Source organism: Rhinatrema bivittatum, chromosome 5 (assembly GCF_901001135.1).
Source record: "Rhinatrema bivittatum chromosome 5, aRhiBiv1.1, whole genome shotgun sequence".
Classification (NCBI taxonomy): domain Eukaryota; kingdom Metazoa; phylum Chordata; class Amphibia; order Gymnophiona; family Rhinatrematidae; genus Rhinatrema; species Rhinatrema bivittatum.
This window is the reverse complement of record NC_042619.1, coordinates 354,253,640-354,268,369: the sequence shown is the minus strand read 5'-3', so window position 1 is coordinate 354,268,369 and position 14,730 is coordinate 354,253,640. Positions and strand designations below refer to the sequence as shown.

The 14,730-nt window shown below is 45.1% G+C and overlaps 1 long non-coding RNA gene across 1 annotated transcript in view; it reads right to left on the bottom strand.

Moving 5' to 3' along the window:
• LOC115093049 overlaps positions 1 to 14,730 on the bottom strand; it is a 110,838-nt gene that overhangs the window by 72,029 nt on the left and 24,079 nt on the right. The gene's annotated exons all lie outside the window — the stretch shown is intronic.

Here is a 14,730-nt window from a genome sequence, read left to right as displayed (position 1 = left end):
GACTGAGTGTGACCCCTGCACCCAATTTGGCTGTACCGGGGGGGGGGGGGTGCTATATATAATGGTATATCTGTGAATGGGACACATCACCCCCTTACAAAGAAGATTTTAAATGTTGTTAATGGGGTGACCCTTTGGAATCACAATTCCATGACCCCCCCCCTGTCTGAGATAATTAGACAGAGGCAGGGGGTGCACCATCTCAGATCATCCCCGCCACAGAGCTTGTTGGGTTGGTTAAGCCCTCTGCTGGTTTTCTCTGTTCTTGGGGTACTAGGACTCATGGCTTGCGAACTGGCCCTGAGCAGAATGGGGGCAATTATCTTGCTGGTACACAATCTGTCCGGTAAGGGTGTCCCAGGGGGGTTTAAGGGATTTTGGGCTTTGTTGGCTGAGTTTTTCTGTAAGATCCCTGGTACTTGGCCTGGGCTAGGAGCCTTTCAGGGAGTTTTTGTTTTTTATTTTCTTCCCTTGGAGAGAGCAGCAGAATCTGCTCTCATCATCACACAAACCCTAGATGGGTCGGGGTAAGTCGCTGCAGGAGAGCTTTTATACCTTTTTGGTGAAGATTTGCCTTGTGCTTTGGGAGGATGTTTTTTTTGCAGCCACACTTCCTGCACTGAAGTAGGAAAAAACCAGAAGAGCTGTTTGGTTCTTTGCTGCTCAGATCTTTCAACCCAAAGATCCTGTGTCATCTGGAGAAAGAGAATTGTGAGGAAGATCTTTTGTTGTTACACTGGGAGGGGACTCCCCCCCCCCCCCCCCCCCTCTCTCTGAAGTCTTCAGCCTGGGCAGAGGGAGGTACACGTTGGAGTTGTGCAGAGACTGAGACCCTGTTTGTGGCTGCCAGTATTTTTGGAAGGGGATTTTCCGTCCCTAAATAGGATTCCTCTGTCGACCTGGGAAGTGTTGCTTTTTCCATGCCCTGGAAAGGTGAGTTCTCTCCCTGGCCCATTTTCTGATAGGCACTTGCACGGATAAAGGGAGAACTGTGATGACGAGCAGTTTGTTCCAAGAACTGGTATGTAAAGTGCCACTATTTGCTTTGGAAGAATTGCTGCAATAAAGTTTTGTTTGGACACCCAACTCGAACATGCAAAGTATTTTGTAGGCCCTCGCATCCCTTTCAATGAAAACAGAGAGAGATCTCCCCAGGATTGAGAAATTGAAAGTCACCCTCACACCTTGGGCCTTTGAGTATTTTTCCTTCCTGTCCCCTCCCCCCCCCCCCCCCCCCCCCCCTGTCAGAAAGAACCCGACACCCTGGGGCCATGAGACAGAGAGAAAGGAGTTGGCCCCAGGACCTCATGTGACCCCTGCTTTCTAGGCCCAACCTTCAGAAGAGGGGCTACATTAATAAGGGGAGAAGCCTTTCGAAGGGATTTTAAGAAACACATCTTAGGAATCTTAAAAAGGGAGTGGGGTCGTCATATCATCAGTGTAGGAAAAACAAAAATAAAATTGAAATTTTAAAATTGATTTCTCAAACCATGAATACAGAACTGATGGAGATTACATATGTCACTTCTCTGGCTCCAGGACATACATTTTGCAAGTACAATCTATATGCCATAGCAGTGCATTCCACAGAATAATTCTTTTCTCCAGTGGTGTGACAAAATTTGTCAGTTTACACAAAATGGAGGTGTGATCACTTGTTTAAGGTTCTAGTGATGAGCATCTCTGTTACAATCCAAAATTAGGTATCTGCCTCCTCTTCACTGGAACCATGCTAGCCTTCCTTCAGCAATGGTCCGAAGCCCTTCTCGGTGTAGTCTGGGTGCATGTCATGCATAGACCCCATAATCAGTTTTTGGAATATGACTGGAAAAGCTCTGCAATCCTGTACTCACTGTCCTCCATCCCTGGCAAAAGGATAGCAAAGACATCACTGAGGAGCAAGACTTTGCTGCATGGACTATACAGAATGGGTGTTAAATCAAGGACAAGAGGCAATGGAATGGGTATTTTTTTTTTTAAACATAATTATACAGTAAATTTAAAGTAGTTGAGAACGTGATGGGCAAATTATTTGGCCATCTAAAGGAGCAAAGTTAAACAAACCCCCCACCCTCCTGACCCCACCAAGACTTACCAAAACTCCCTGGTGGTCCAGTGGGTGGTCTGGGAGCCATCTCCTGCACTCACACCCTCGGCTGCTGGTATTCAAAATGGTGCCAATAGCCTTTGACCTACTATGTCACAGGGGCTACTGGTGCCATTGGTCAGCCCCTGTCACATGGTAGGAGCAATGGATGGCCGGTGCCATCTTGTGCTCCTACCATGGTTGGCCCCTGTGACATAGTGATGGCAAAGGCTATCAGCGCCATTTAGAATAGTGGCAGCCGATGGCCCGAGTGCAGGAGATCGCTCCAGGACCCCCGCTGGACTACCAGGGACTTTTGGCAAGTCTTGGGGGACCCTCCTGACCCTCACAAGACTTGCCAAAAGTCCCTGATGGTCCAGTGGGGGTCCGGGAGTGATCTCCTGCACTCGGGCTGGCCATCCATTGCTCCTACCATGTGACAGGGGCTGACCAATGGCACCGGTAGCCCCTGTGACATACAAGGTCAAAGGCTATTGGCGCCATTTTGAATACCGGCAGCCGAGGGTGTGAGTGCAGGAGATGGCTCCCAGAACCCCCGCTGGACCACCAGGGAGATTTGGTAAGTCTTGGGGGGGGGGGGTTTCAGGAGGGTGGGGGGGGTTGTACTTAATTCAGTTTTAGCCAGGAAACGAATAAGAATTATCGCATGTACATATCGGGGGCCCCCTTGCCGAATGCAACGTATCTGCCCCCCGTCAAATACGAATCCCGAATGAAACATATGGCGTCCCTCTGCACATCCCTACTTGGTACTGACTCTTATTTTAGAAATGCCTTTCTTGTCTTTTCCTTCACCACTCTGGTTTTCTAGCATCAAGCCTTTTATTGATGGCAATAACAGGAACCTTCATGCTCTTCAGTTCTCTGTGTCATGATCCCAGTGTTTTTCTTGTAGTTATACACAGTTTCCAGTGCATGCGCTGTATCCTCTTGTTGTACCTCTTGGTATACAGCGCCTCGCAGCCAGTGATGCGTGACCATTTCCAGTTCTGATTTACAGATTCTGCATTTCTCTGTTTTGCCAGTGTTTTCCTGTGTTGGATGTGAACCTTCTTGTCCAAAGTTCCTTGACCTGTTCTGCCATTATCAGTCTTTCAACTTTGGGTCTAAGTTCACCTCTTAATCTGAACCATTCCCGTGTCAGGTTTTGATCTATGTCTGATTGCTGAAGTAACGTTTTGTATTTCCTGCCGTATTTGTGTTTTGGTCAATTGCTTTTCCCCTTTTTGCTGGTCTAGCTCTTTAAAGAGGTTTTTTCTTTCTCTTGTTTTGCAAATTTTGTTTCTTCTTTCCCCTTGGGTGCTGGTGGATTCTCCCTCATTCCTTCCATTTGCTGGAACGCTTGTCTGTGCTTAAGGATGGAGCCCATTTGTGGCCATTCACTTGAGTACTTGGGTCCGTTGATGCTTTATAGGCGTAATCTGTTTCAGCTCTGGGAACGTACGCTCCCGTTATACACGGAGGACTTTCTTGTTCTTTCATCCTCGCTTGTGTAGAGTTAGTATTGCAGGCCCGCTATCATTTTGGCAGCCCTGTCCTCTCAATGTGCTCATGAAGGTACAGAACTGGGCTTGGTACCCGAGGGATCTCGTAGAAGGGCAGTTTGATGTCCTGTTACTGCTTGTGATACCTCTCCTTATGCAGTGGAGCATGCTGCTAGTTTTCCCTGCCACCTTATTACACTAACAACCTTGGGGGCCAATGTAATAAAACACATGCTAAAACAGGAGTGACATTTTAACATGTGTTGTACTTAACATGCATCCCTGTGGGGAGCAAAAGACATTTAAAAGAGCTAAGTAATTGTGATTCTTCCGGCGACGGTATGAGATAAAAATAAGTGAAAAAGTGTTATTCACAGAGAAAATATTTTTAAAGATAATAAAAATGAAAAACAATTAAATATACACAAAAATGGGATTTTCCATTATCCGGTTCAACGTATTTTAAAGTTATAAATTTCAAATAAAAATTGGAGGCGGGAGGTTATTTATGATTATAAGAGAAAACATCGACACCTGGACGGTGCCGCATAATATATGAAATTTCCACCCGTTCTCCTATATTATTATCATTAATACATAAAAATTATAATAGGAAATAGTTTGAGCGGATTTATGGAAAATCACTGATAAAAATAAACACTGGGTGAAGATATATGTGTGATTGATTAGGTGTTCATCTGGTCAGGATCTCAATTGTGAAAATTTCCCTGTAGGATGCAGCAAGCCAAAGGATGCATGTCAAGCATGAGGAAAACTGGGACTGTTAAGATCCCTCCTGCTGCACAGAATTTAAATTTTTTGAATTTTAGGAAACTTTAAGGCAGTTTTATCCCTTAATAAGTATCCTCTCTAATTGAGTTCAGCAGTCCCCTCAAAACTCACCCTGGAAGTCAGTGAGACGAGGTTCCCCAGGTGGTCAGGGTCTCTCCTGACCACCTTACCATTTTAGTCAAATTGTTATTCATTTTTATTATGTTTTATTAAATTAGATGCCCCCCCCTCTTGGAGCAATGGGTGTCCGCTGATTTCACTAATGATGTTATCATAGCAGCCTATACAATTTAATTCCCTCATGGAGCTTTCCCTAAAGCAATAATATACATAAACAGAGATCTAGTACATAATTCAAATTATTCCTACAAAAATAGTTCAAATAGCTATTACATTCCACATTTGTTACATTTATTATTCAAAAAAATACAAAAATAATATGAAGTTTCTGAGGTGCACCTGAATAATAAAATACTATATATTACATATTGCACCATCTAATTGTAAAACCCATCCATTCATCAAACCAACACATACATACATACACTACTTAAAACATCACCATCACCCCACATAAAACACAACTTTTACAGTACAATATGGGCCAGATTTTAATATCTACGCCCAATTTTATAACATGCTTGCTCTGCCACGCGCGTGTTATAAAATCCAGAGTCAGCGCACGCAAGGGGGTGCACACTTGTGCACACCGAACCCTAGGGGAGCCCCGATGGCTTTCCCCCGTTCCCTCCAAGGCCTCTCTGAAAAATATATCAATGAATCACCAAGCCCAGTTCTTTCCCGATGATGTATTAGATTCTCAAAATGATCCCTTAATCATTACATGACTCACAATAATTCATAGTCCACAGAACATGTGAACTAGTTCATATAATTTATTTATTTGCTTTTATATACCGACATTCAACATATGTTATCACATCGGTTTACATAGAACAAGTTGAAAAAAGGTTACAATGCAACAGAATATAACAAATGAGAGAACAAATGAGAGAGGGGGATAGAGATTTAACTGATAGATAAGGCAAATGAAGAAAAATGTAAGAAGCAAATTAAGTAAAGAAAAATTCAAGAGGGTGGTTTTTCTTATATTCATTTAGGAATGTGGAGGATATGCATTCCGTGTTATTTTAGACATATAGGATGGACATAGGAGTGTGATGGATAGATGGGTAGGATTGAAAATTGGGTATATCGTGGAGGAGATGGGTTGGTGAATGTAGTAAAGGGTTAGTAGGTGAGGGAAGAGGGATACGATAGGGGAAGGGGAAGGAGAGGCTTATGAGTGAGTTGAGTGGTGATTCAAATTCAAGATTGAAAAAAATAAAACAAATAAGATGATAAATAAAAAATATTACCTTCACTACCCACCAGGTTATATTGACACAGTGATGCCACATACCTTCAATGATCACCGCCGCATCAAAGAGCTAAATGGTGCACCTAAATATCGAAAAGTATATAAACCAACAGGTCCTTTTCTACAAAATTCATCAAATTTGATACATCATTTCTCAAAAGTAAACTTACCCCATTACTTCGGACATTCAAGACGCCACATAACTCCCCACTACCTGAATCCAAAATGGCCACCAATGGACCAAATAACGTTAAAACGTACCCCACACGTCAGCGTACCTACCTAATATAAACCTACTCAGCCAATAATAGGAGAGTAACAGCCCCTTACTGACCTGCATCCAATGAAATGAACTAATATGGTACCAATCATTTCCTGCCTTTTTTTTCAATCCTGATCAGAACCGGACCCAATCCCTAAAATTCCTAAAAGTATGCCTCCTACTCAATGTCTCCATTTAATCCTTTAGGGTGAACAGTTCCAAGAAAAAATGAATTTTTGTTCAAATTTCCATAATTTAACAACGTCACCCTTATCCTTCCTAACTTGTAATAATACAAGAGAGAGAGAGGTCACGTGATGTGGTGAGCCGGGGAAGACGCGACTTCCACGGCTCCGTGCACCCGCTGCCCATCTACCCGCATCTTATCCGGTTTTTACGCTCCCACTCGGCGCCCACAGCACGGTAGACGCCGCTTATGTCCATTGTTAAATATATGCAGCGTTCCTCACCCGCGATGGCTGCGAGGAGCAGTAAAAAAGATAAAGACAAGACCCGCGGGACAGATGCTAAAATGGCGGCCGGTAGCGAAACTAGCGGAGATCAGCAAGATACAGGGCTCACCCTTGCAGCAATCGAGGGGGTGATCCGTACAGCACTCGATGATAAATTAGCAGGCATTCATGCTCAACTTACTGAAGTAAGTACCGCAATTGGAGAAATTACCCCGCGTCTCGATCAAGCAGAAAGTCGGATCAGCTCTTTGGAAGATGATGTTACAGCCTCGCTACAGACTGTGGAGAAGCAAGGAAAACTCATAGCTGACCTGACGGAGAAACTTGATGATATTGAAAACCGGGCACGGCGCTCAAATCTGAGATTCTTGGGGTTCCCTGAATCAATCGACGATAAAGATCTTGCGGGCCTGCTTGAAACATGGCTACCTGAAGCATTAGCCCTCCCGACTCTACAAGGGAAACTTATTGTAGAACGCGCACACCGCCTGGGGGCCAAACGAACCTCGGATACTCGGCCACGGCTGGTTATCGCAAAACTGCTAAATTATGCCCAGAAAAGTGATATTTGGCGGGCATATCGGAGCCACCCTGATCTTACCTATAATAATCAGAAAATCAGGATTTTCCAAGACTACTCCGTGAGGGTTTCGGAACAACGGCGCAGATTTTCGCCAATCTGCACGCAATACTACAACAAACAAATCAAATTCTCCTTACTATACCCGGCCACATTGAAGGTCTGGCACAAAGAGACCCAACATACATTTACAACCCCGGAAGCGGCTCAAGCATATCTGGTGGCCATACCGGACTAAGAAGGGGACATCAGCTCTAAAGCTTTAAAGGGAGCCTGACTGCGTTACTGCTTGTGTTGGTTATTATCCAGCGATTCTGGCTTTACAAGGGCCTAACCTCCTACCACTTGATGTTCTATATAGTGGTAATAGGGATCCGGCTCTTTTTCGACAGCGGATAAGACACCATGGTGCGGCGCTACTGGGCTTATATTATGATTTTTTTTTTTTATATACTCATGGAGTCTGTATCCCTACCCTACAATGGGATATCTATTTACCCGGACCCAGCCCGACCACGCACATCTACCATCGATGGTATTTACATTTGTGAGCGTACTTTATGTATCTGTCGGGCATGGTGCTCGAGCACAGGACACGTGCCTCCATAACTCCCGAGAGGAGTTTTTCTTTACAGACAATGCAGGGGAGGTTGGAGGAAGTTGGGGGACGGGTTACAGGGAAGGGGGGGGTGGAGGGTGGGGGGGGAGGGAGGCATCGCGAAGAACTGGGGATCATGCGGTAGGTAGGGAGCAAGAATCTTTCATATTGTTTTTTCAACTTCAGCTCATGCAATGTTTGTATGTGATAGGGTGTGTGTGTGAAATTGTTGACTTTTGGTACTCTATGCAGTTTGTGTCCGGAGAGACAGAGGGGGGAGGGCTAGCTGGGGGCCCTGCCTCTATCTATAGACGATTCTATAACTGTGTTTATGATCTTCTACTATTAATGGGCTATGGCTAAACTTATATCCTGGAATGTCAATGGTCTGGGGTCACCAGTAAAGCGGAAGAAAGTATTATCGCACCTTAAGCATTTGCGGGCTGACGTGGCGTGCATTCAGGAGACACACCTTACAGATCCGGAAAACCTTAAGTTACGCCGGGAGTGGGTGGGTTCTTGTGTGCACGCTGCGGCGGTTCAGCGAAAAGCAGGAGTAGCAATCCTGATTCATAAAAAATGCTAACCTCCAGGTCACGAAAACCATACCTGACCCAGGGGGACGCTATATTATTCTTATTGGTGTGTGGAACCAGCATCCTATTACCATTTGTAATACTTATGCCCCAAACGAATACAGCCATGAGTTCTTTGTGCAGCTTAGTACCCTGCTCCATGTCCATGCCCAGGGAACCCTTTATTTGGTGGGAGATTTCAATTGTGTACATGATACCCTGGTGGATAAACAACCTCCTCAGACCCCCACTAAGAGGCAACAGAAAAAAGGGATCGAGTTCTTGTGTCTTCAACTGGGACTCCTTGATGTTTGGCGCGCACTCCATCCAACCGAAAAAGACTACACCCACATATCACGCTCCCACGGGACACTGTCCCGTATCGATTATATATTATTATCTCATGACCATTTCTTTGAAATCGCTTCGGCGGATATTGAGCCCCAGGCTATATCTGACCATGCTCCCATTTCTATACTCTTCCATTCTCATATCTCAGCATATAAAGATAAGCTATGGCGCTTCCCCGGGTACCTTAAAGATGACATTCACTTTCAATCTTTTTTAAGAGAGAAATGGGCATCTTATGCTGCTAATAACAAACAGCATATGAACACCCCACACCTTTTTTGGGAGGCGGGGAAAGCCGTAATACGAGGGGAAATCATCGCATATACCCACTTCCGTAATAAACAGCTGACAAAAGGGATCCTCCATCTAGAGGGCTTGCTTAAACAGGCGAAGGACATTATGATTCAACGGAACTCAGAACAAAGCAGGAAAGAATATTATGGTATCCTGGGACGTCTGAATACCCTTCTTGGTACTAGAGCCCAACTATACTTGCAAAAGGGACAACAAAACTTCTTTCGGTTTGGGAATAAACCCAGCCGCTTACTCGCTAACTTGACAAAAGCTCGTAGATTGAAAACCCATATCCATAGTTTGAAAACCTCCACGGGGGCGATAGTGACTAAGGCGAGAGACATTAACGACATTTTTCGTCAATTTTTCACTACGCTCTATACGGCTGAACAGCCAGAGCATGTTGGGGCAGAGGACGTTTTTTTTTCAAAATTTAATCCTTCCTACACTCACGTCTTCTCAGATTACATTCCTGAATCAACCTATCCAACCTTACGAATTAACACAGGCGATTACCGCAGCTCATCCTGGGAAATCTCCTGGTCCGGATGGCCTCCCTTATGATTTTTACAAAATATTACTTTCTCCCATTAGTACACCCCTGCTGGAATATTACAAAACTGGGCTCGAACAGATGCGCTTTCCAACTGCCTTCACTGAAGCCTTTATTACGGTTCTCCCTAAACCGGGTAAAGACCCACTACTCCCCTCGTCTTATCGACCCATTACTCTCTTGAATTGTGATTTAAAACTTCTGGCGAAGGTACTAGCTACCCGACTGAATGTCTTTTTGCCGCATTTGGTTTCTCCCTACCAGGCAGGTTTTGTCAGGGGGCGGAAGCCTAACGCAAATATTATTAAACTGCTCACTGCCATGAAATTTTGTCAACAACAAGATATACCAGCTTTAGTGGCAGGACTAGATGCGGAAAAAGCCTTCGACAGGGTCGCATGGCCATACCTATTTAATGTCCTACAGAGATTCGGCCTACGGGGCGATTTTCTACATTATCTCCTTTTGTTATATGATAATCCCACCTCGCGTGTCTTGGCCAATGGCTGTTTATCTGGAGCCATCCCGATTCAGAGAGGAGTCCGACAGGGGTGTCCCCTCTCCCCTCTATTGTATATTCTCTCTTTAGATCCCCTTCTGCGGACCCTAGAGGCCTGCGGGGAGGTGAAGGGCTTTGGAGGCCCAAACCACGTTTTTAAAATTGCTGCTTTTGCAGATGACTTGCTAGTCTTTCTCACGAGCCCACCTCACTCGCTTCCACACGTATTGAATATTTTGACCCAATTTGGCGCCTTCGCTGGTCTTAAGATAAATCATGAGAAATCCGAGGCCATAGATGTCACGGGAGCACTTCGTACTGCCTGGCCGGGAGCGTTTCCGTTCCGATGGGTGACGGACACACTAACATATTTGGGTATGAGGGTTCCAATGCGGATGGGTGATCTTTACAGAGTAAATGTCCAACCTCTTCTGCTCCACACAGAATCAACGTTACGCCACTGGTCCTCCCTCCCATTGTCTTTGATGGGCCGCATTCACCTTTATAGGATGGTCCTCGTCCCAAAGTGGATATATATGCTACAATTGGTTCCCATTTGGATTACCAAACGGGACCATCATCGGTTACAGAGGGCTTTGCGGCTTTTTCTCTGGCGTGGTAGGAAGGCCCGTATCCCTCTGGAGACACTTATGAACCGACAAAAAGGGGGAGGCCTGGGATGTCCAAACCTCCTTATGTACAACTTAGCGTGTTCTCTACGCTATGTTAAAGATTGGCTCTTTGCTACCTCCACATTGGTCCCTAGCCCATGTCTTTTGGAGTGGTATGGAGTGCGCACCCTTAACCCTTTATTGCAGTTAGACAGCCGGATGCTGCCTCACTCTCTTACGCAACAACCCCTCTTGTACGTCTGCCGGAAAGCTTGGCTCCTATTATGTAAACTATGCCAAATACCGAGTCGATTAACTTCCCTTCTCACACTCACAGGTCATGATCTATTCCCTCCTGGGCAGGATAAAGGGACCTTCTTTCGCTGGAATCAAAAGGGGCTTCGTTTTCTCTCTGATTTGTATGATCCGGGGACTGGGACTCTGCTTACCTTTACGGCCCTTAAACTGAAATTTGCCCTTCAGGATTCGGATCAGTATGCTTATATACAGATTGCACACTTTTTACGGACTATGCGGTCTCGCATAGCCCACTCCCCTGCAGTTCACAGTCTCAGCGATCTGGTCTACGGGAGGAAAAATACAAAAGCTTCTATCTCTTATTATTACAAAGAGATGGTGTGCTTAGCGCCCCTACAGAGTTTGGAGCCTTTATATACCAGATGGGTGGCATGGCCGCTATTTTCCCTAACCCAGGCAGAATTTAAAAAATGTTTTGATGACATACCCTTTGTTTCTGAAAATGTATTACTCCGCGAGACTTATTATAAATTTCTTTGGCAGAGCCACATCACACCACTTCGAGCCAAGCGCATGCATATCACACAGTCCTCGTGTTGCCCTAAATGTGGAGAGGAGGATAGTGGTTATTTTCACTGTTTTTGGGATTGTCGGCACATTACACATTTTTGGAGACAGGTGTGTAGGGCATGTACGACCTTTCTTCATATCAAGTTGCCGCTTACCCCTAATCTCTGGCTTTTTGGTCGAGACACACCTCCTTACTTATCCCTCCCTCCGGCAAGTGAACTTTTTCTTAAGAAAGCGGGGCTTGTGGGGAAACAAGTGATCTTGGCTCACTGGCTTGATCCTCAACCCCCTAGTCATGATCACTGGTTTCATAAAATGATGTGGCTCTGCTCTATGGAATATGCTATTGCCAAGGACACTATTATACGGAAATCTATAACCACATCCCATGTGTGGGCGGGGTTCACGTCATCCCTCGCTCCACACCCTGGACCTTATCATGATCCCTGGAGTCCGGACCAGACCCCAGACCGGGATACTGCCTCATTTACGGACACTGAGAATGCTCTTCTAGATTCATAGTTGACTATATTGGAGGGGAGCGTGTAGTTTTCCCCTCTACATACCTGGACACCCCCCTTTACGGATTGCATGAGCGGGGTGGGATTGGGGGGGGGGGGGTCGGGGAGGGAGTTTAAAACTGGGAATGTTATTTGCAGTTTGTACTGTTTTTTGGTTGAAAAAATGAATAAATACAAATTCAAAAAAAAAAATAAATAATAATACAAGAGAGAGGTCTGTGTTAGGATCATAAAAGTTGCCTAGGAACGTTGAAAGATGGTGCCTCTTTGGTGAGGCATTGGCAAACATTTGTTCTTTATTCTGCACAAGACATCATAAAAAGCCCGACTCAGGCCGAGTTTCGCTCTTTGAGCTGCTTCAGGGGCTGACAGAACAAAATAAATATAATCACATGTAGAAACATATAAATGTGAATAAAAACATACACCAAACATAGATAATGAAATTATATAAATTATATAAAATCAAAGTCACAGACATAATTATTAACGCTTGACAACAGTAAGTGACACCTATATTGTAACATAGTCTAGTTATCTAAATAACTCAAATGCCATTCCTTGTATGAAAGTTAAAAAAAAAAAAAGAGACTGCATGCGTGCCCATATAAAAATATATGATTGAACAACTTTGAGATACCTATTATGTGTATTGCCGGTGGTTTGTCTCCATATAGCAGTTCAGCCTCTTAGGAAATGCTTAAACAATTGCCTTCAAGACAAACATTGAGTGATATAACAAATTGTAACCACTTACTGAGACAAAATAAAAACTTGAAACAAAGAATCACCTGGAGTGATTCTTTGTTTCAAGTTTTTATTTTGTCTCAGTAAGTGGTTACAATTTGTTATATCACTGAATGTTTGTCTTGAAGGCAATTGTTTAAGCATTTCCTAAGAGGCTGAACTGCTATATGGAGACAAACCACCAGCAATACACATAATATGTATCTCAAAGTTGTTCAATCATATATTTTTATATGGGCACGCATGCAGTCTCTTTTTTTTTTTTTTTAACTTTCATACAAGGAATGGCATTTGAGTTATTTAGATAACTAGACTATGTTACAATATAGGTGTCACTTACTGTTGTCAAGCGTTAATAATTATGTCTGTGACTTTGATTTTATATAATTTATATAATTTCATTATCTGTTTGGTGTATGTTTTTATTCACATTTATATGTTTTTATTCACATTTATGTTTCCACATGTGATTTATATTTATTTTGTTCTGTCAGCCCCTGAAGCAGCTCAAAGAGCGAAACTCGGCCTGAGTCGGGCTTTTTATGATGTCTTGTGCAGAATAAAGAACTCCTGGTGTTCACTGATCCCCCTTGTCTTGGTCGCTACTGCAATATTGGATCAGTTTCCGGTCTGTTTTATTGGCAAACATTTGGCCTTCGGGTGGAGGAGCTCAGAATAGGGCGCGTTAGAGGGGAAAAAAAAGTGCATTGGGCCTTCCTGACCGGGGGCTGATGCAATTACGTGCGCTGAAAGCGGGCGTTGAATTTTCAGTGCCCGCTTTTTTAATGCACGCATGGCGCCGGCAAGGGGGGCACCATGCAATATTCAAATTAGGGGGGGTCGCACTTGCGCGACCTTAGTGCCTCCTTCCTAACGCGACCACCGCGGCTGCCAGTTATTGTTTTTAGTGGATCCTTGGGTGCTGTGGAGATGAACACGCCTATGGGGAGGAGCCCCGTGAGGAGCCACAGCACTGGGTTAGACTCTATACACAAAACACTGGAATGTTTCTTTATTATACAGCTTGAAGTAGCCACCAGGTGGCAGTGATGAGTTGTAGTCTCTGAGACCTCGGCAGAGGGAGCCCTTCTCTCCAGATGACATCAGGAGGTTCCGCGGCAAGGAGTTACTATGGATGAGACAGGTGAGAGGTTAAAGTACTCACTCGGTGTTATGGATGCGATTCCACCAGATAGTTAGTAGTAAGTACAGGCACTGAGGCAGGGGAGCGCAGGCCCTCGAGGAGCGAGTACCTGTTCCCTGAAAGGCACCTGAAATAGAACAGAGGGCCCCCGAGGAGCAGGTACCCAAGTTAGTAGCAAACCCCAAAGGGCAGAAGGAAAGCTTCCCGCAGGCAGCAGAGAGGCAGAGACAGGAACAGTCGAGCCATTCGAGTCTTTGCCAACTCAACGAGCTAGCAATCTTGAGAGGTAGATATACCTGGAGTGGCGTGACGTCAGATGAGGGAACGCCATCGAGGTTCGCGCCACTGGGCGTACTTAGACATGGGTTGCGTGCACCCTAGCAGGTACCTGGGAGGAGCAATGGCGTACGGCTGCACCATGGCCGGGGGACGCCAGAGAAGTCAACTTGACGAGGCTGTGGTAGCCATCTTGCCCAGGTAAGCGGGAGGAGCAGAGATAGGGGTGCAACAAGCGGGGTGAAGCCGTTGAAGACCGACAGACGCAACAGTTATGGAGACCACTGCCGGTAAACTTGGCCTCGGTTTTCATAACCTGTTTGTCTGCCAGTAATGAAAACTGGATTAGCGCCTATTTATCCCATGTCCGACTGCGGGTTAACAGTGCGCTCGGCTGAGCGCACCGTATTGCATCGGCCCCCAGGGCAGGTCTGCAGTCAGGCTTGGGAGAAAAACTCCGCCGGCAGCGACCGTGATTAACAAACACCTGTCCCTGCCGGCTGGCCGATTCCTCCCACGCTCCTTCTCCTCTCCTCCTGGCATCGGCAGCAAAACAGGAGTGGCGCGACAGACAAACTAGAAAACAAAAACAAAATAATAATCAGCTCTCCATGGCTGCGCTGCTGCTTCTGTTAGTCCCTCCTCAGAGCTTCA